Source organism: Mus musculus, chromosome 13 (genome assembly GCF_000001635.26).
Source record: "Mus musculus strain C57BL/6J chromosome 13, GRCm38.p6 C57BL/6J".
Taxonomy (NCBI): domain Eukaryota; kingdom Metazoa; phylum Chordata; class Mammalia; order Rodentia; family Muridae; genus Mus; species Mus musculus.
In genome coordinates this window covers 105,182,751-105,203,955 of record NC_000079.6, presented here as the reverse complement: position 1 = coordinate 105,203,955, position 21,205 = coordinate 105,182,751, and the positions used below count along the sequence as shown (strand labels likewise).

General features: G+C 39.4%; 1 protein-coding gene and 1 long non-coding RNA gene across 14 annotated transcripts in view; one reads left to right on the top strand and one right to left on the bottom strand.

Annotated features, from left to right (window-relative positions):
• Nucleotides 1–13,509, bottom strand: part of Gm52064 — an 81,469-nt gene extending 67,960 nt beyond the window's left edge. The window contains exon 1 of the long non-coding RNA XR_003950705.1: nucleotides 10,322–13,509. This is a non-coding gene — a long non-coding RNA (predicted gene, 52064). The remainder of the gene's footprint in view (nucleotides 1–10,321) is intronic.
• The window catches only part of Rnf180 (ring finger protein 180), a 164,252-nt gene that overhangs the window by 90,863 nt on the left and 52,184 nt on the right, over nucleotides 1–21,205 (top strand). The window lies entirely within an intron of this gene.

Sequence of the window (21,205 nt, the reverse complement as noted above, 5' to 3'; positions counted from 1 at the left end):
GGGCATGATGGGAAAGAAGTCTGTGAGAGAATGGTACGTGGAGAAAGAACACAAGAAACAAGTACGAAGAAGAGCCATGTGCTTCTCTGGGTTCTCATTAAGTGGGTTCTCATAGTTCTTTTTTTTTTTTTTTTTAATTTATTTTTTACTTACTTTACATCCCAATCACAGACCCTCCCCTCCTCTCCTGCCAGCCCTACTCTTACAAATCCCTCCCCTCATTACCGCCACTCCTTCTCTTCAGAGACGGGGAAGCATTCCTCGGGTACCAGCCCACCCCTGGACATATAGTCCTAGTAGGACTAGGCACATCCTCTTCCACTGAAGCCAGACAGGGCAGTCTAGTTAGGGGAAGGGACCCCAGTGACAGGCAACCAAGTCAGAGACAGTGCTAGTCCAGTTGTTAGGGGACCCACATAAAGACCAGGCTGCACATCTGCTGCAAGTGTACATAGGTCTAGCCCATGTATATTCTTTGCTTGCTCCTTCAGTGTCCGTGACCCACCCCCACACTGGGGCCCAGGTTAGTTGACTCTGCAGTTCTTCTTGTGATATCCTTGAATGTTCTAAAGTCTCCTAGTCTCTGTACCTTTTCCAGTTCTAAGTCTCTGTGTTATTTACCATCTACCACTAATGGAAGATTTTCTTATGGAGGTTGAAAAATGTATGCATATCCATATCTGTGGGTGTAATGATAATTCATTAGGAATCAGTTTAACATTATATTCTTTTTGCAGAATAATAGTAGCATGTCCTCTAGGGCCTGTGACCTGTCTAGCCACAGGCTCTTGGACTGATAGTTTGTTAGGTGTGGATTCGATCTTGTGGGGCAGGACTAAAATGCAGTCCGAAAGAGGGTTGTTGTTTCTGTAATGCTTATGCCACTGTTGCACTCTTTCACAATTGCATGTGAACATGGTTTGTCAGGACAGTGTGCTGGAGCTTACAAAGCTCACTCCTGGGGAACTTTCATTATTGCTTTTCTCCTCTGGAGGCATACACAGTACATTCTGGCACTATGAAAACTCACCAGGAGGAAAGGAGCTTTTAGGTCAGGACCAGCCTGATATCACAGTGTTCTATAACTCAAGTATGTGGTGTTTTCAGCAATAGGGTCTTACTGTCATGTTTTGGAGGGTAACAAAGAACATTGGCAACAATAGCCTGTAATATTTGGGGACCTATGGGACCTCAGTAGACAGAAACTCCAAAAGAAATAACCCATTCCAGGCAGGGGAGCTTTTATTTGTTCACTTGTGGGGATAGCATCACCCCATTATAGGGTGAATAATTTTAACTTCCATATATAAATAAGTGTGTGTGTGTGTGTAAGTTTCCACATTAGTAGGATTCCATATGATTTTTTTCTAAAAGATCGGTTAGTGTTATTTAACCTTCCCCTCCATACCTTCCCTTCCTCTACTTCAATTTAGCCTTTCCTGTTCCTTTATTCTGCTGTAACCCTTCATGGCACTTCATTCTGTCCCCTTAATTGAATCCCCTTCTCATTGCTCCTCAGTCATTTTCTGTCCTCTGTCTGTATTTGAAGTGAAATTTACTTATCTGCATATTCATAGTTGATATCCACATATGAGAAACAACATGTGACATTTGTCTTTCTGGGTCTATATTTCCTTACTCAGAATGATTATTTTCAGGTCTACCCATTTACCTGTGAATCTCATAATTTCATTTTTCAAAACAGCTGAGTATTATTCCATTGTGTAAATGTACCACATTTTCATTATCTATTCTTCATTTGATAGATATGTAGGCTGTTTCTACTTCCTAGCTATTGTGAGTAGAGTATCAGTAAATATGAATGATCTGATATTTCTAAAGTAGAATACAGAGTCCTTTGGGTATATGCCCAAGAGTGATATAGCTGAATTACATGGCAGATCTATTTCTAAATTTCTGAAGACCCTGCACACTGATAATGGGTTCACTAATTTGCACTCCTACCAGTAATGAATTAGTGTTCCTTTATTCACACTCATACCACCCTTCTGTGGTCATTAGTTTCTTTTGTTTTTTGTTTTTTTGTTGTTGTTTTTGTTTTTTGTTTTTTGGGTTTTTTAGGGGGCCATTCTGATTGGAGTAAAATGAATTTTGAAAGTTGTTTTGAGGTAGCTAATGATGTTGAACATTTTCTATAAAGGTTCTCAACCATTTGTAATTTTCTTTTGAGTCTACTTTTTTCTCTGTTCAGTTCCATGCCTAGAGTCTTTTTATTTATTATTTTTTTTAGTTGTTTGACTATTCTAGAAAGTAACCTTCTGTCAGATGTGTAGCTGATGAAGTTTTTGCCAGTTTTGTAGGCTGTCTCTACACTCAGATGATGGTGTCCTTTTCGATACAGAATCTTTTTAGTTTTATGAGGTCCCATTTATTAATTGTTGGTCTTGATGCCTATGCTCTCAGGACACTGTTTGAAAAAGGCCTTCACTGTATCAATGAGTTCAAGAATATTCACTTTCTACTCTATCAGATCTTATGTTGCGATATTTAATTCCTATGGAGTTGAGTTTTGTGCATGGTGAGAGCTAAGAATATAGTTTCATTCTTCTACATTGAATCCTGTTTGACCCAAACAACCAGTTGAACATGTTGCTTTACCCCATTGTTTATTGTTGTACTCTTTGTCAAAAGTTAGGTGAACATAGATGGATAGATATATATCTGAGTCCTAAGTTATATTCCATTGTTAATAGCATCAATATATGAAGTAAGTCTTACCAAGAAACTGAAAGACTTATATGATAAAAACTTTATGACACTGAAAAATAAAATGAAAATGGGGTAAAAAATATGGAAAGACCTTCCATGCTCATGGATTGGTAAGATTAATATAGTGAAAATGGCCATCCCATCTTCTGGGATTTGCAGATTTTAATGTAATCTAAGCAAAATTCCAATGAAATTCTTCACAGAGATTAAAAAGCTAATCTTAAATTTGATATGGTAACAGAAAAGATCCGCAATAACCCAAACAATCCTAAAAAATAAAATAATGGCTGGGTATATCACCATCCTAGAGAAATCTAACAAGATGAATTCTTAATTCTGAGCATCTGTGCTCCAAATGCAAGGGCACTCACCTTCATTAAAGAAACTTTACTAAAACTTAAAGCACACATTGCACCTCACACAATAATAGTGGGAGACTTTAACATCCCACTCTCATCAATGGACAGATCAGAAACTAAACAGAGACACAGTGAATCTAACAGAAATTATGGACCAAATGGATTTAACAGGTATCTATAGAACATTTCACCCTAAAACAAAATAATATGCTCCTTCTCAGTACCTCATGGCACCTTCTCCAAAATAAACCATATAATCGGTCACAAAGCAGGCCTCAACAGATACAAGAAGACTGATGCATAATCTCATGCATCCTATCAGATCACCACGGACTAAGGACTAAGGCTGGTCTTCAATAACAACAAAAACAACAGAAAGCCCACATACACATGGAAGCTGAACAACACTCTACTCAATGATAATTTGGTCAAGGAGAAATAAAAGAAAGAAATTAAAGACTTTTCAGAATTTAATGAAAATGAAGGCACAACATACAAAAACTTATGAAACACAATGAAACCAGTGGTAAGAGGAAAATTCATAGCTCTGAGTGCCTCCAAAAAGAAACTTAAGAGAGCTTACATTAGCAGCTTAACAGCACACCTGAAAGCTCTAGAACATATACCCAGAAAATGCTCCAACATGTAATAAGGACACATGCTCCACTATGTTCATAGCAGCCATATTTATAATAGCCAGGAGCTGGAAATAACCCATAGTCCCTCAACAGAGGAAAGGATATAGAAAATGTTGTACATTTACACAATGGAGTACTACTCAGCTATTAAAAACAGTGACTTCACAAAATTCACAGGCAAATGGATGGATCTAGAAAATATCATCCTGAGTGAGATAACTCAGTCACAGAAGAATACACATGGTATGTACTCACTGATAAGTGGATATTAAACAGAGAGCATGGAATACCCACGGTACAACTCAGAGAGCACATGAAACTCAAGAGGGAGGAAGACCATAGAGTGGTTGCTCCAGTTCTACTTAGAAGGGGGAACAAAATAATCAAGGGAAGTAGAGGGTAGGAGGGACTTGGGAGGAAGTTAGGAAGGGGAGGGGAAAAGAGGTGCAGAATCAGGTATGGGAGGAGATGGAGAAGATGTACAGAGAGGTCAGGAAATTGAACAGAGGTGTGTAGCAATGGGAGATGGGGAACTAGGGGTAGCAACCAGAAAGTCCCAGATGCCAAGAAAGCAGGAGCCTCCCAGGACCCCATGGGGATGACATTAACTGGAATACCCTACAAAGAGGAGGGAGATACTATATCCAGAGGTTAGGCATGGACCCCCTGTGGAGGAATGGAGCCACCCACTCATCTCTAAAGCTTTAACCCAGAATTGTTCCTGTCTGAAGGAAATACAGGGACAAAGAGTGGAGCAGAGACTGAAGGAAAGTCCATTCAAAGACTGCCCCACCTGGGGATCCATCCCACATGCAGACACCAAACCCAGACACTATTGCTGATGCCAAGAAGTGCTTGCTGACAGGAGCCTGATACAGCTGTCTCCTGAAAGACTCTGCCATATTCTGACCAATATGGATGTGGATACTCACAGCCAACCCTCGGACTGAGCACAGGAACCCCAATGGAGAAATTAGTGGAGGGACTAGAGGAGCTGAAGGGGCCTTATCTAGCATCAGTGGGAAGGGAGGTTTTTGGTCCTGTGAAGGCTTGATGCCCCAGTGTAGAAGAATGCTAGGGCAGTGAGACAGGAGTAAGTGGGTGGGTGGGGGAGCACCCTCATAGAAGCAGGGTAAGGGGGGATGGAATAGGGGGTTTGCAGAGGGAAAACCGGGAAAGGGGATAACATTTGAAATGTAAACAAACAAAATATCCAGTTTAAAAATTAAAAAACAAAACAAAACAATAGTATGAGGCCTGTGTTCATTCCAAAGAGTGAGTACCACCCACTTCTACTCTTCTCTGTTTCCTGGCTCAGTCTCCCCTCTCCACAGTGCATTATGGGATGAGCTGATCTCAATTGCCCTCCTCTTCTGGAGTGTATATTAAATGCAGACTGTGTCAGTGACCAAGTAGGTAAAACAATATAGAAACGGTATCCCATTGATTTCATACAGACCTGTTTAAACATATGCAGGAATAGCAGCTTTATCTCTGGTTGTTACAGATCACAAATCATTTCCCAGATCACTTATCACTACGCTTCTGTCCACAGGCTACTTAGGTAGAATAAACTCTTCCTTGCTTATTGTATCATTTTACAAATCCCTGATACCAGTATGTTTTACTCATTAAGTTTCAGAATACTATAAATAATTTATGTGTCATTTAGAGCATTTTCTTTTCTGGGAAAAAAAAGGGGGGGGCCTCACTCAGACATAATGAATTTATTGGCTTCTCTGTCCTTTCTGTTTATCCCTAAAAACACTGTTATCTGATTAAATGTTGTAAACATATGCTTTAAATAGCAGTTTCTCTTGAGCCTTTTATAGGTGATTACTATTCAGAGATGAAGACCATCCGAATGAGGACAAAGGCAGTTTATTCGGAGCTTTTATAGCTGAGGCCTCACCCCTCCCCCTCCTATCTTCCTCCCAAGTCCCTCCCATCCTTTACTTCCCTTGAGTATATTGTTCCCCTTCTACGTAGGACTGGAGCATCCACTCTATGGTCTTCCTTCCTCTTGAGCTGCATGTGGTCTGTGAGTTGTATCATGGGTGTACCACACTTTTTGCCTAATATCCACTTATCAGTGAGTACATACCATGTGTGCTCTTTTGTGATTGAGTTACCTCTCTCAGGATGTTTAGCAGATGCTCAGAGGCAGGCAGAGGGACAAGGAAGCAGAGGAGTCAGAGAGGCTGCAGGTGCACCTTGACCGGATGCTGTTGGCTTTGGTTCCAAAAGACCAAGTTTTGTTTTTGACATCCACATTGAGCAGCTCAGAACTGCCTGTAATTCTAGTTCCAGAGGATCTAGCACCTTCTTGCCCACTTGGGCACATGAACACATGTGACATATATACATACAGACATGTAAGTTTTCATGCAAGTAAAATTAAAAGTAGATCTTTAAAAATATGTTCCTGCTCTTTTATCATGAAAATATACTTTTTAGAAATACCTTAGTAAATGTTAGTGATGAAGTCACATAAAATAAAATAACAGAAATTGATGTCTAGTATTGTTTACCTAAGAGTAGACCTTATTTATTCTGGAGAACTCTGATCTCTGCTGGACAAAAAAAGTCATAACTATCTGCTGACCAGCACAGCAAATATGATATTGAAAAATGGGGAATTTTTGTCTTAGTCTTTTACAAGAGTCTCAGAAGGAAGGAAATTGGTTTTTTGGCCCTGTTGACTCAGAATAGGACACAAAACCCCAATCAGATATTATCATTCTATGCCCACACATTGCTATCGACAGCTTTTGTCTGGGAGCATTGCTTTCAATGGCTCTCTGCCTCCAGAAAATGATTTTCCCACATCTTGTGCATGCACACATTGTTCTGCGTCAAGGACATGAATAGGTCATATAGGGGAAATAGGGAGCATAATACATTGGTGACTCCAAAGCATAGTAAGATTGATTACATTGCTTTTCAATTACAAACAGGTCAAATGCACAACATATAAGCAAAATGAGTACATATTTATAAATGATCTCAAATGACATTGTTGACTTGGTGAGAAAGAGGTTGGGTACAAGGTGATTTGTAAAGGCAAGCTTCAAGCAACATGTCTCACGGCAGTCATTCTCACATGTGGTAATGTGATACAAATACAATGAGGAAGATACATTTATTCTTTCCTATGTTATAGATAAGGGGGCATAAGCAATGGAGTCATTTATCTAGGGTCACTCACCTAATGATGATGGAAAAAAATTTGAACCCAGGGATCTTGGCCCTATAAGTCCTATTGACAGTGAAAGAAATATCATGGAAATAAGTCGGGTTGTTGGGTATCATGTGCACATAGGCTATCATGTGCAGTGTGCTGTTCCCTACCTGGAGATAGACCCTACGTTAGACTCTCAACTTTTTAGAGGACAACACAAATTTGTTTCATGGTATCCCTAAAATGGCATGCTCATTGCTGTATACAAGCACAACTGCTTATGACTTTAAAAATCAGAAAGCATTGCCCCTACCTGCATTGTGCCCCAGTACAGGGGAATGCCAGGGCCAAAAAGTGGGGGGCGGGGGTATGGGAGACTTTTGGGATAGCATTGGAAATGTAAATGAGGAAAATACCTAATAAAAAATATTTTAAAAAAGATAATGAACTGTGATAGTCCTCTTTAACATAGGTTAGTGGGATCAAAATGACTTACTAGTATTAGATTTGCCTAAGTGATTTCCATTGTGATTTTGGTGTTTTTCTACTACTGAAGATTACACTACTTAGTTAAAATAATTTCTATGACTTATTGACCAGAAGACAAAGCTATATTGTTATTGATCTCAGCCAGTATCATCTCTGTTCTCAGAAACTTCTTATGAAGTGTCATTATTATATACACTGAATGCTTTTCTCATATTGGTGTTGCCTTTGGTAAGTATTACATCTGAGTAGTGATCTCTGTCATATTACTTACAGGATATAGTTACTAAAAGGACACATTGTTTTAATCAAATACCTAGGGAGATTAGAGAAATTGTTAAATCACCTATTCTTTAAATTTCCTGCCTTCTTCCTTTTTAATCACATTCAAAAGTAAATAAAAATAGTCAGAGGGGAATTAGATTGGCAAAACCACAAGACAGCCATTGGAACCAATGCCCTGGCTCTGTGTTGGGTAATATACAGCACCCACTCATTTTACATTGCTCTTCATACACTCCAGAAATGATTATCCAAAAGCTAGCATCTATCCTCCTCCATTTGAACCTGCTATAGGATTTGTAGAAATGTATCTCTTTCCTGCCACTGTGTCCCTTAAATTTTTTTTTCTTTTTTTTGGTTTTTCGAGACAGAGTTTCTCTGTGTAGCCCTGGCTATACTGGAACTCACTTTGTAGACCAGGCTGGCCTCAAACTCAGAAACCCGCCTGCCTCTGCCTCCCGAGTGCTGGGATTAAAGGCATGTGCCACCATGCCTGGCCTTAAAATTTAATATGAATTTTAAATCTACAGTTTACTGGGAATAGACTTTTTAATCATGAAAAAAACTTAAATTAATTAATGTCTATCTAATTGAAGCACTTGAAAAGCTGAGCAGGAAGATTGTCACAAGTTCAAGGCCAGCCTGGACTACATAGTGAGGTTAAGGCAAGCCTAAGCCATAATGGGAGATCGATCATTTACTTCTTAAAACAATAGAAGTAATAAAAATAACTCAGTTAAAATTCTATTGTATCGTTTAAGCAACCTACATAGGTGTTTTAGTTGGGGTTTGTATTGCTGTTAACAGACATGATGCCCAAGGCTACCCTTATAAAGGACAACATTTACTTGGGGCTGGCTAACAGGTTCAGAGGTTCAGTCCATTACTGTCAAGGCAGGAAACATGGCAGTGTCCATATAGACACGGTGTTGAAGAAGGAGCTAAGGGTTTTATATCTTATTCTGAAAACAACCAGAAGACTTCCCCTGGCCAAACTCGAGCATATTTATGAAACCTCAAAGCCCGTTCCCACAGAACACACCCCCTCCAACAAGGCCACATCTCCTAATAGCACTACTCCATGGGCCAAGCATATTCAAACACAGGAGTCAATGGAGGCCAAACCTATTCAAACCACTACAATAGGCAACACTAATTTCAGAAACACAATGACATTGATGTATGGAGTCCTTAGAGGATTTTGATTTATTTTATAGCTCTCATGTAGAAAATTTATTTTAGCATCAAGTAATGTATACTGTGAGTTAAGAATCTTAGCCAGAGTCCCCAACACTTCCATGTGAGAGACAGTTGCTTCCTATCTTCCCTTTACTGCTCTCTGTCTTCTCCCTAGGCCCATCTGTGGTCTATGGCTGATACCTCTACCAACTGGAAAATTCCCACAGCCATGGACTTCCGGGTCTATGTCTATTCAGACATGATGCACCGAACCCTCAAGAGACTGGAGGGTTTAGAGGTCAGGTGGGGTGGGGGTGGGGGCATCCACATGGAGATGGGTGGAGTGGGGAGGAGGTGTGAGATGTGCAGCAGTTAGAGGGTGGATGGGGAGGGGCAGGGAATGGAATATGGAGTGTAAAAAATGAATTACATATAAAATTAAATTAAATTAAGAAGGTTTCTAAACATCTTACAGAGAATTTATGTAGGGGAACATGAGCCTCTTTGTATATCCTCCACTGACATTTCTGTATTGACATTTTTGATCCAGCCATCTAAGTGAATCTTTAAATTCTAAAATTATAGTACCTCTTGTACATATAAAAAAACATATCAAAGATTTAGAAGTTTACCCTTTAGATAATGGCTGATTGAGGACTAGAAACATAGCTCATTGAGTAAGAATACTTCCTGTGGAAACAAGAGGACCCATGTTCAAATCACAGCACTTATGCAAAAGCCAGAACTGCTACACATGCCAAGAACCCCAATTCAGAACACAGGGGAGGCTGAGACAGGTACAACCCTAGAGCTTGCTAACCAGTCACTGACCTAAGAAGGTACGTCCCAGCTCCACTGTGGTACCAAGTCGCAAAAACCTATGTGGGAAATAGTAGAGGAAGATACAGTGTTCCTGGCCTCTTCATGGTCATCCATGGGCTGTCATGCCTGCACACATGAGTGTATAACACACACACACACAGAGAGAGAGAGAGAGAGAGAGAGAGAGAGAGAGAGAGAGAGAGAGAGAGAGAGAGAGAGAGAGAGAGAAGGAGGAGAAGGAGGAGGAGGAGGAGAGGGAGAGGGAGAGGGAAAACTGTTTGAATTACAGAAAGAACAAATGTGTCCCTATCCACAGCAAAATTTACTATAGCTGTTGCTCATTTTTCTGCAAATTCAGCTGCCAAAAACTCAGGCCAGCTCCTGTCATCTCATTTTTGGACCACAGAAAAGGAGTCTTTGAGAAGCTGGACTGCTTGTCATTCCTCTCAGCTTCTGTGAGACACTTACAGAGCTGCCAGCTCTTCCTTAACCCTCCTTCCTCCAATGTTCCTCTCATCAAGCAACCCTTCATTAACTGATCCGTACATAGCACAGCATCGCCGTTCTCTTCTGAGGGAACTGTCAGCTCACATTCACTTTACCTCTCGGGCCCTGCTGTAACAGCTCTGCCACGCGATACACACCTGTCTGCAGCCACTTCCTGTCCAGTCTCGTCCATGTCTTTCATGTCCTGTGTTCTGCTTGCCTTCTCGATGCCCTGTAACTTCCCTTGATGAATGGTTGCAGAAATCCCATGTAACAGCAGATTTGCTGTGTCTTTCTCTACTCGTTTTTTTAACTTTTTTTTGACATGTCTATACTATTTTTATGCTGTCTTAATTTATGTATTCCTCGCTTAAACCGATCACATTTTTTTCTGTCATAATTTTAAAGGGGAAATATGTGATGCTTTTATTCTCCCTAAAATTTCCTGTGATGGGTTGTCATGCCAGCTGCAACCCACATGTGGCAAATTTGATGTACCTATTCCATGTCTCTTCATGACTTGTAAAGCACTGCAGTGTCTTTTAAGTGTTCCTGTATGTTCAGGTAAAAGCCTGGGAAAGGTCTGTTTCATCTGTAATGAAAGCATAAGTAATTTTCAGGATCCCTCGCTGAGGTCCCAGGGTGTTTGTCTGAGATGAACTGTGATTCAAATTAGCCCTACTGCGCTAATCTGTGCAGTGCACACTGGATTACAGGAGCCTTTGGGACAGCAGTTCTCAATCTTCCTAATGTTATAACCAACCCTTCAATACAGGTCCTCATGTTGTAGTGACCCCCCAACCATAAAATTATTTTTGTTGCCATTTCACAACTGTGATTTTTGTTACTGTTATGAATTTTAAGTATCTGATATGCAGGACACATGATCTGTTCAACTCCCAAAGGGGTCACAGCCCACAGGTTGAGAACCACTGCATTAGAGACTGTGATTAGCCGCTAGACCATTCCTGACTTTATTATCAAGCCTCAACATTTATTTTTTGAGTTAGGCTGGCTTTCCTGTGAAATATCCCAGGTACTGGCATATATATATGAAATAATGACCTACTAGATAAAAATTGAATGTGGAACACAGAGGCAGCCACCATTTTCATTTATTGCAGGCATTGCTACAGGAAGCACTTTAGGCATTTATTGCCTGGCTAAAATCCATGGGTAAGATAAAGTCTGTACATAGTTATTGCTAAGAGTCACACCCTCTCTCCTCACTTCTCAGTGCACAACAAAACAAAAAAACTGTTCACTCTTTCTTATTGGGGATTGGAAGGATTTATATATTTCACAGCAAGACACAAGGAGTTGTGAATCTCCTTAGAATAAATGAGTAAACCATTGAGATTTCCATATCTGCATTCATAAAGCTTTCAGATAGGAGTGCTGCTGCTGCTGCTGACCTGTCCCTATGGGATGAAGTTAAACACAGAGCTTCAGCAATGTCAGAGTCCACATGAAAGAGCATGGTTGGTCGTTGTCCTCATCCCTTCAGTTGTAGGGAGGGGAAAAGGAACTCAGATGAACAGTGCTGTGCTCCCATCCCCACAGTGAAAAATTGCAAAGTATTCTCCTAGGTGACATGGGCTCTGTGTCCCTAAGACCCTAAAGAGGTTGTTCTTGTAACTCTTAAATCAGGTAGGTTGGCATTATTCTAATTGTGCTGATGGGTAAATGGATTCAGATGTTAAGTAATTTGCCTAAGATCAGTCCATCAAGTGAGAAAACAAGGAACTCAGTTTTGCCTTCCTGAAGCAATATACTTCTAAATATTTAAAGCATTTATTTCTATTTCTTACCACTAATGTTTTGGTGGTTTTCTTTTTGTCTTTTCAAAATTATATTTTTATTTACTGAGGAAAGCATATAATTCTAAATATACTACAAATGCATGTTATAGTAAATTTATATTTAATTTTTTTGTTTTGTTTTGGGGGGGTTGGTTTTTTCAAGACAGGGTTTCTCTGTATTGCCCTGGCTGTCCTGGAACTCACTCTGTAGACCAGGCTGGCCTCGAACTCAGAAATCCGCCTGCCTCTGCCTCCCAAATGCTGGGATTAAAGGTGTGTGCCACCACCATGCCTGGCTATATTTACTTATTTTTAATTTTGATGAATATAAAGATGATATTAAGTTATATCTACATGTTTGCATTGCAGCCTCCAGGAAGCTGAGGCAGAGGGATTACTGTGTTTTTGAGACTATATCTTGGGCATATTGCAAGTCAAGACCAGTTTGAGCTATGTAGCCAACCTCTGTCTCAAAACATTTTTTAAAAAGGAAAAACAAGCAACCTGTAAAGTTCTTTTAAGACAATTCAGTATTTTTAAAAGTTCATTTATGGGCTGGAGATATGGCTCAGTGGACTATTCTTCCAGAGGTCCTAAGTTCAAATTTTAGCAACCACATGGTGGCTCATAACCATCTGTAATGAGATCTGATGCCCTCTTCTGGTGTGTCTAAAGACAGCTACAGTGTACTTAAATATAATAAATAAAAATAAATCTAAAAATTAAAAAAGACAATTATACTATTTTCATTCATTCTGGAGTTAAGAGACAAAGACGGGATTAAACCATAAAATACTTAATTTCCAAGAATCATATATGGGCTAGCACCAAGCCTAACAAACTAAATTTATCCCCAGGACCCACGTGGTGGAAGGAGAACCAACTCTGTACTTTGTGTGACACATGTCCCCACATCATGCACATAATACACCAAATAAGTAAATGCATGCACAGATAAATATGTAAATGCAGAAGATCAGACATCTCATGGGGCATTTTATGTCCTTAGTTAAATTTCATATGATTATTGGTCATCTGTTCTTGTTGGAATCAAGAATAAGTAGGCAAGTCAGTAACTTCAAATTACAACAAAATTTATCTTTGGTGTGAACCCTGATTATTACATAATTTTATATAAAGGTCATGAAGGAAAACCGCAAAGACAGCAGTTAGTAGAGGTTGCCATGCAAGTATGAGGACCTGAGTTCAGTCGCTAGCATCGGCATTGTATGCCAGACGCAGTAGGGGCACCCTGGGAATCCCAGCAGTGAGGAGGATGCAGGTGGATCTCTGGCTGGCTGACCAGGCTGTCTACCTGAATTAGTGAGTCCTGGGTCACCAGGAGAGCCTGTGTCTCAAAAACCAACGTGTACAGGACCTGAAGAACAGCACTAAAGGCTGACCTCAGGCCTCCACACTCATGCGCATACACACATGTATATGCCCATACACATGTGCAACCCAGGCTTAAACACTGCTCCTACTTTTCTCAATATAGTGCCTAAAAGGAAAGTCAGCTTGTGTGATGATGTCATCTTTAATCCCAGTACTCAGGAGGCAAAAACAGGTGCATCTCTGTGAGTTTGAGGACAGGCTTGTCTACATAGTAAATTCCAGGACATCCAGACACCTGTAGAGAATCCATGTTTTCTTTTTGTTTTTGTTTTTGTTTTAAAAAGAATGAAATAAGAAATTTTTAAAAGTTAGTATTCACACTAGTCATTATATGTATATATAAAATCATGTATAATGTATGTTATCATTAAATATTATATGTGTGTGTTATTCATTCAACATTGAGCAAGCATTACCAAATAGAATATGGATTAGGAGTGATATTTCAGGACTATACAGGAATAATGAAGGACTTATTTTAGAGTTCCTTTTTTTCTTTTTTCAGTTCAAGGCTTCCAAATTAGAGGGACTAATTTAGCCCACAGCCCCAATAATGGACACTAGAGTGCAGATGACTTTCTGGAACCTCTTTATCAAAGCCAAGGAGGCCTTTGATCCACATTTGTCACACCAAGCACTCTCACTTGTTTACACACAGAAATGAGAGCTTTATTTATGTCTACAGTGTATGTGTGTGTGTGTGTGTGTGTGTGTGTGTGTGTGTGTGTGAGTGAGTGAGAGAGAGAGAGAGAGAGAGAGAGAGAGAACCCTTCACCTAGTGTTTTACTCAACCATCCCTGAAGTGAGACTTCCTGCATTGACTGGTTCTCTATATTCATTAAAAGTAGGGGTTTGCAGTGATATAAAAAGCTCTTCTAGTTATTTCTTAAAATATGTAATTTTTGATGGCTCTTATGGAAACTGGCATATGTTAGAACTCCCAAACCGTCAAATTTGGAATATGTATTTATGCAAATTTAAAGTCATACTCTGAGACAGAAATATAAATTCTTATGACACAACAATGACATTTGTAAAAGTTTACATTTCTTTAAGAATCATACATTTCAAGGATTCTGAAAGAGCTATATTTAAGATGACTTCCATATGCTGTTTTCTTAATCATTACTATTATCTAATAAGCTTAATATCTAAGGTCTTTCTATGACATAGTGTGAATGCTATGTCAGTCTTATAAAAAATAAAGTAGTTTTGTGAAGATGTTAAATAATATAATGAAAAGAAAATAATTTATTCTTAGTACTAAGTGTATTCTATAGAGTTGGATATTAAGAACTGTGATTTTCATCATTTTCATATTATCTTCCATGCAAGATATAAAAATAGTGCATATTATATATTCGTTTGGTCAAATAACTTGTCTGATCACACATGTTATGTGGGTTAAAAAAAGGAATCTTAGTCTATGTAGAGTCAACACGCCATCCCCCTCAGCCTATGTTTTCACGTTTCTAGTGCTTTCTAAGTGTCAGGATGTTGGTAGAAGAGATGAGTAGTTGGCCTGACTGATGCCTGTTGAGTATTCGGCCTCCCAATTCCGTGTAGTATCTTCCTTGTGCTGACTAAGCAACCCTTACTGTCTACTCATGATGCCTCAGCACCATCCTCCATTGTTCCTTACTCCCCTGTGCATGAAAGAATTCTGGAGCCTTGCTTTCTCTGTAATTCTGAAAATAGCACGATGTAGGCGTTCCTTGCCTACACAATTCTGGGCAATATTCAACTCAGAACTAGGAGAAGCATGAGGATCAGGTAGAGATCTACCAATGTCTTACCATAGCACCTTTGTGTAGTGCTTGTTGAGTGCAGTGTCTTTCCATAACGCTGCAGTGTATTTATCGTGTGTGTGTGTGTGTGTGTGTGTGTGTGTTGACTGCAGAGGGACAAGATAGGAGGAGCCTGATGGAGATGCTCCAGATCCACCACTTGTGCTGAGAATGATACATACACTTGGAAAATAAAATGCTACATGGTTTACCAAGTTAACTTCTTTGTTAACTACATACTGTGTGTTTTCCATTCCTTGGGACACCAAAATATTATCTGCTTCTTCCCAAAGAAGAGAGAGGGTCCGTGGATTAATAAAACTGCAAACAACAACAACAGAAACCACCTTGGTTTATATATACATGGGTTTTATGTGCTGCAAAGAAATATGGTAAGGCCTAAGGCAAGGGAAGAAGCCTGTAAGCTTTAGAAGAGAAACAAGACCAGCAGACATGCCTCGTGTGTGTGCACGAGATGTGATGCAGCCTGACTTAGGAGGGGCTGCATCAGTGTTTTCTGGAGCCAACTGATAGACTTTTGTCAGAGATGGTACTGAGTAGGGTTTCTTTCCCAGCAGACTCCCAATGAGACCTCTTACCTATCTAGTAATCAGAAGCAAGGCCTTTTATTTATTGAGTGATCTTCATAAGAAATGAAATACTTCATCTCAAAAACTATGAGCTTAAGATATGATTTATTTAAGACATTAAAGAAAAAAATCGAAAATGTTCCTTAGACAACCGATGTTACATTCATTGGCTCACATGGGGATTATCTCCCGCTGACTTTATTTGAAATGTCTTAACTCCCCAGTGCAACCAGTCAACTTCCAAGTCCTTGAAATCTGCAGATTAATCATTGCCCCTTCCTTGCACTTGGTTCTTACATCCCCTCCTCGCCCTCCCCTTTTTTAAGATTTAGTTTTAGGGGTGTGTGTGTGTTATGTGTGTGTACTTGCATGTGTGCACGCATGCACACACTTGAGAGATAGGGCATGTATGGGTACAGGTGCCTTCATAGTCCAGAAGACGGTGTTGGATCTCCTGGAGCTGTAATTACAGGAGGTTATGAACTGCCTGCTGTGAGTGCTAGCAGCCAGACTTGTGCCACCATACACATTCTAAGCCACTGAACCATCTGTAGTGTGTAATGTCACTGAGCCTAGTTGTAATTCTTCTTTTAATATTTGATAGGTATCTCAAGCTGTATTTCTTTGCCATCTGCTCCTAGAGAGTTCTGTGTTCTTTGGAGATCGTTGTGAAACCTGAAATCTTCATGTATTCTCTGTGTTCCCAGGAGATATGTGAATGTCTAGCACCTTAACATATCTCTACTTAGAGAGTTTTTGACTTAGTAAATGACCTACTTCTGAAAATATGCCTTACAGTATCTATTATACAATATTACTTTTAGTCTACCTGAGTATATTATGGTCTTTCATAAATTTTGTTATGGTTAGTGATGTCGGGCACAGTGTATACAATGAGAATAGATGGGTATTTCTGGGCAACCCAAATACAGACAAGTAGCTCATTTCACAAGATGGCTACTGTATAGCATTCTGGGCAATTTCTGGGTCGCATGATATGATACACTTTCTCAAGCAAAGCCACTGTGCCAATTTCAGGTTATCCACCTTAGTAGGCTACAAGCTTACACGGATTGTGGGATTCATACAGTGCAGATTGCCAGCATCCACAAGTATCCTGGGGCTTTCTCTGACTCATATACCTACAAACAGGAGACTCATTTTACCTCACCCAAAGAACCAGGCTGACAAATACTGTGTTTTGTTCCTCTCACTATACTGTTGGCACAGGTCTCTGAATATGAAAACATACCAGTTCCTCTCTTGCTCATCTTTGGTGGACCACCAATCACTCATTTCAGAGTGTAGCTACTTACCTGCTACTTTGGTTCATTTTGTGGAAGAGGAGGTTTGTGTTAATTGTCTATTTAGCATCTTGAATCTCTAAAAGAAATTCTGAACTAAAACCACAGTGTGTTGCAAATGACATCCTCCATGAAGAAATATTTAGTTGTTGTGGAAGAAGGCACTTAAAGTTTCTAATAATCTTGGCACATGCCAGGATGAATCTTTGCAATATTCTGTCTAATCTTTGCTTTTTGATCTATTTGATTTCACTTATCACATTTGTCAGTAGACATACATTAAATTACTTTCAACATATGCCCACTACTTTAGACATAATCACAGATGCGAGAAGCTGGCCACACTAATATATGAAGACACACGTTTGGTTCTCACTGACTTTACCCAAGAATTCATAGGGAACACTGCAGTTAATCTAGAAAGCGTTTACCGAATGCCACTGTTTACCCTGGGATTCTGCACTGACGCGTTGGACAGTTGTACACCCATTTGATCTTTGACTCCAGGTGATCTCTGTTTCTTAAACATTTTAGAGTACCTTATCGATTGAGTATGAGAACCAGTTGTCTGCTCTCAATGCTACCAGTTATAGAATTTCCAAATGTCGCCTTCCTCCTTTCATGTCTGGGATCCTCTTTTCCCTGAACTTATCTTTTCCTTTTTACCATGTCACATGAGACCAACAGTAGCCGAGTCACATCAGTGAGTCCTTCCTAAGCTTGCTTTGCTCACTGTCTGACTCCCAGTTTATCGGAGGTGACAGTTTCTCTCAAATGCATGCCAGGACAAAAGTGAGTTGTCACTTTCTAGCACCTAATAGCAGCTTACTCACTATATGAATATGCAGTAGTTTAGACTGTGTTGTATCGATACTTCTGTTCCTGAACCTGCTTTCTCTTTGTCACCTCCAGTGTGATAATGGACTGCTCCTGCTTCCCGGTGGCTACCCACAACAGAATTCTTTCTTCGGTTACTTATTGTCCTCTGCTGTGTTTTAGTGATGTTTAATCCTTGTATCTAGAAGGATAAAGCAACCACTGTTGGTGACCTGGAAGAATTATAAACATGACACTATGGAAACTGATTAGATATGGTTTTCCTTATCTTTGCTCACTTTTCTTGGAGTAGTCTGATGTCCGTGAGTACATTAATTCCTTTGTAGGTAGAAGCATATAAATGGATACATGGATGCCTCATCTACCCCATCCATGCTGCCTTTCCATAAGCTATAGCATAAAGTTCTACAGTTGTGGGTGTTGGCCAGAACTCAGCAACTCCCTTAAGAGCGTGTGCATAAACATCACCATCTACTTTCTGTGGAGTTATTACATTTACTCACAAATTGTAACATGTTTAATACTCAGTTTGAAAATCTAAGAGTGAGGACGAGTGGGGTTTTCAACAGGTAAAAGAGCCTACTACCACTCTTTATGACAAGAGTTTTAGAGCCAGACTTCACATGGTGGGCAGAGAGAACCAACTTCTCCAGGTTGTTCCGTGGCCTATGGCATACACATACACATATAAAATAAATAGATAAATGTAAACAATAAACATCAAAAATCTAAAAGCTATTTGAGGGAAAAAAGTATTGCATTGATTAATATATCATGGTAAGAGGTAGACTCACTAAGGAAAAGCATGAATGTTAAAACCAGAGCCAACTTTTTCTGACTGGGGAAACTATCAAAAAGCTAACATGACAATAAAGATGTTTGTTTGTTTGTTTGTTTGTGTGTTACATTTTTATTTATTTTGTGTGTACTGTAGATCAGAGGACAACATGTAGGGAGTTGGTTCTCTCTTCCCACCATGTGAGTCCTCATCTCTGTGCTTGGTACTTTTACCACCTGAACTACTTCTACCAGCCCAATGGGTTTCCTTTTTAATAGAAGGAAAATCTGTAGAATCTAATAAGTACAATACAAAAGACATCTTGGGAAATGAAGTAAATTTAAACTAATAATGATAAACATACACACACACACACACACACACACACACACACACACACACATATATATATATATATACATATATATATGAGAATATGTATTACCTTGTTTCCACTGAATGAGTAAAACCAGCCAATAGGTAATGTAATACAAACTATCCATAAATCATTATTAAAAACTGTCGACTCTGCCGGGCAGTGGTGACGCATGCCTTTAATCCCAGCACTTGGGAGGCAGAGGCAGGCGAATCTCCGAGTTTGAGGCCAGCCTGGTCTACAGAGTGAGTTCCAGGACAGCCAGAGCTACACAGAGAAACCCTGTCTCGAAAAACAAAACAAAACAAAACAAAGCAAAACAAACAAACAAAGAAAACCTGTCGACTCTGAAACAGTGGATAGGAAACATTTCACATAGCACTTGTTACCCTCTCCAAAGACCATTTACAGACAATAAAAAATAGTTAGAGCCCTTTCCCATCTAGCCTAGGACAAGTTTTCATAAGTCTCAACACAAAACTTAAAGTTATTATTCATTTAGTAATGGTCACTGCTTATTTAATTAATTTGACCTAAAACATGAAATTTGTAATATTTCTGAAACAGTCATATCTTTAAAAGATATACTTATACAGTGTTAACATTTGACATAGCTGAGAAAGTGATTCAGTGTTTAATAAAGTGTATGGGTAAGTTCCTAGTACCCACATCAGGTGACTTCTACTGCCTAGAACTCCAGCTTCAGGGCTCTGAAAGTTCAGGATTCCTGGTCTATCTGAAAAATGCTGCTGACAGATCATGGGAAAACAGTCTGGAAGGTGTTCTGGATATGGCTGCACCCAGGGCTGCTACTGTGTGAGCAAGGAGTCCCCGCCTTATATTAAGAGTGGAAGGCAAGTTAGTGGGATGAAGAGAGGATAGGAAATAAGAAGCAGAGATCACCTACAACATGCTGAGTCTCTTGGGAAGTTTTACTGTTGAAATCGAGAAGAGAAAGTCAGCCTGCACTAGAGAGGCAGTTTTTCTTTACATACTTGTTTGGGTGTGAAGGTTGTGGAACATGCATGTCACATTCACTGAGAGGACTGGGCTAGCTGAGAAGAGGGAGTGAGCAGCAGGAATGAAGGCAAGTACTGGCTCAAATAAAAGCAGAACTGCATCCAGATAACCTTAAATGCTTTTGTTTAAATGGGAAAATACCAGCCTCTAAGGTTTAAGACTTTTTATTATAAAGATTTCTAATGCATCATAATTTTATCCATAGGCTTAATATAGCTCAAGTAAAAATTGCAGCTTTTAAACCATGACATGACAATGTAATTCTAAACTATACACGGTCAAGGGATGGTCAGGAACAACCATAGCACTGTTGAGCTATTAAAGGCTTTCAACAGTCAGATTCTGAGTCTTACTCTAAAATTGTAAATTATGATTATGGGGCAGGATTGGCAATACACTAGTGGGCTGGGATTTTTAAAAAAAGACAGATTTCTGCTGGTAAGGTAACTCTTCATTGTAGTGTACAAATGGAAGTTCTTTGTGGAAAAAAATGCAAAATCAATTAAGCAAGAGGATGATACTTGTCTGTAAGGTTCACCATACATAAGAATCATTCTCAGATACATAATATCTTTAAATAATACAAAGTATAAAAATAATGCAAACTTAATAGCCCTGGAAAAGGACAATGGTTCTTACATAAATACAAAATGGAAAAAATAAAATATAATAATGTGGTCCAATTAAGAATGCATTCCATCAAAGGATGATACTAGGAAAGGAAAAAAGGCAAACTAGAGCAGAGAAAACCATGTATAATACATTACTCAGGACCAACGAATAATGAGGTTCAATACAAATGTCCCCATGCCTAAAAGAAAAGTGAAAATTCAAATTAAAAATAAATTAGCTCAAACTCAGCTGTGTTCTTTTATGAAATGAGAATGACTATGGAAAGTAAACATATCTAGATAAATAATAACTTATACCATGGTGTTATTGCAGCACAAACCACCAGGTCTTGGTACTGCAACACAAGTACCATAGACTGGGAAATCTATAAGGATAGGAATGTCTCATACTCTTGCAAGCAGGAAAGCTCACAGTCTAGGTCTTAGAAAGGTCAGTGTCAGGTGAAGCAATGCAATCCTCACTGACAGAAGAATGGAAGAATGAAAGGGGTGAGTTTACTCCTCAGCCCATACATGGGTTT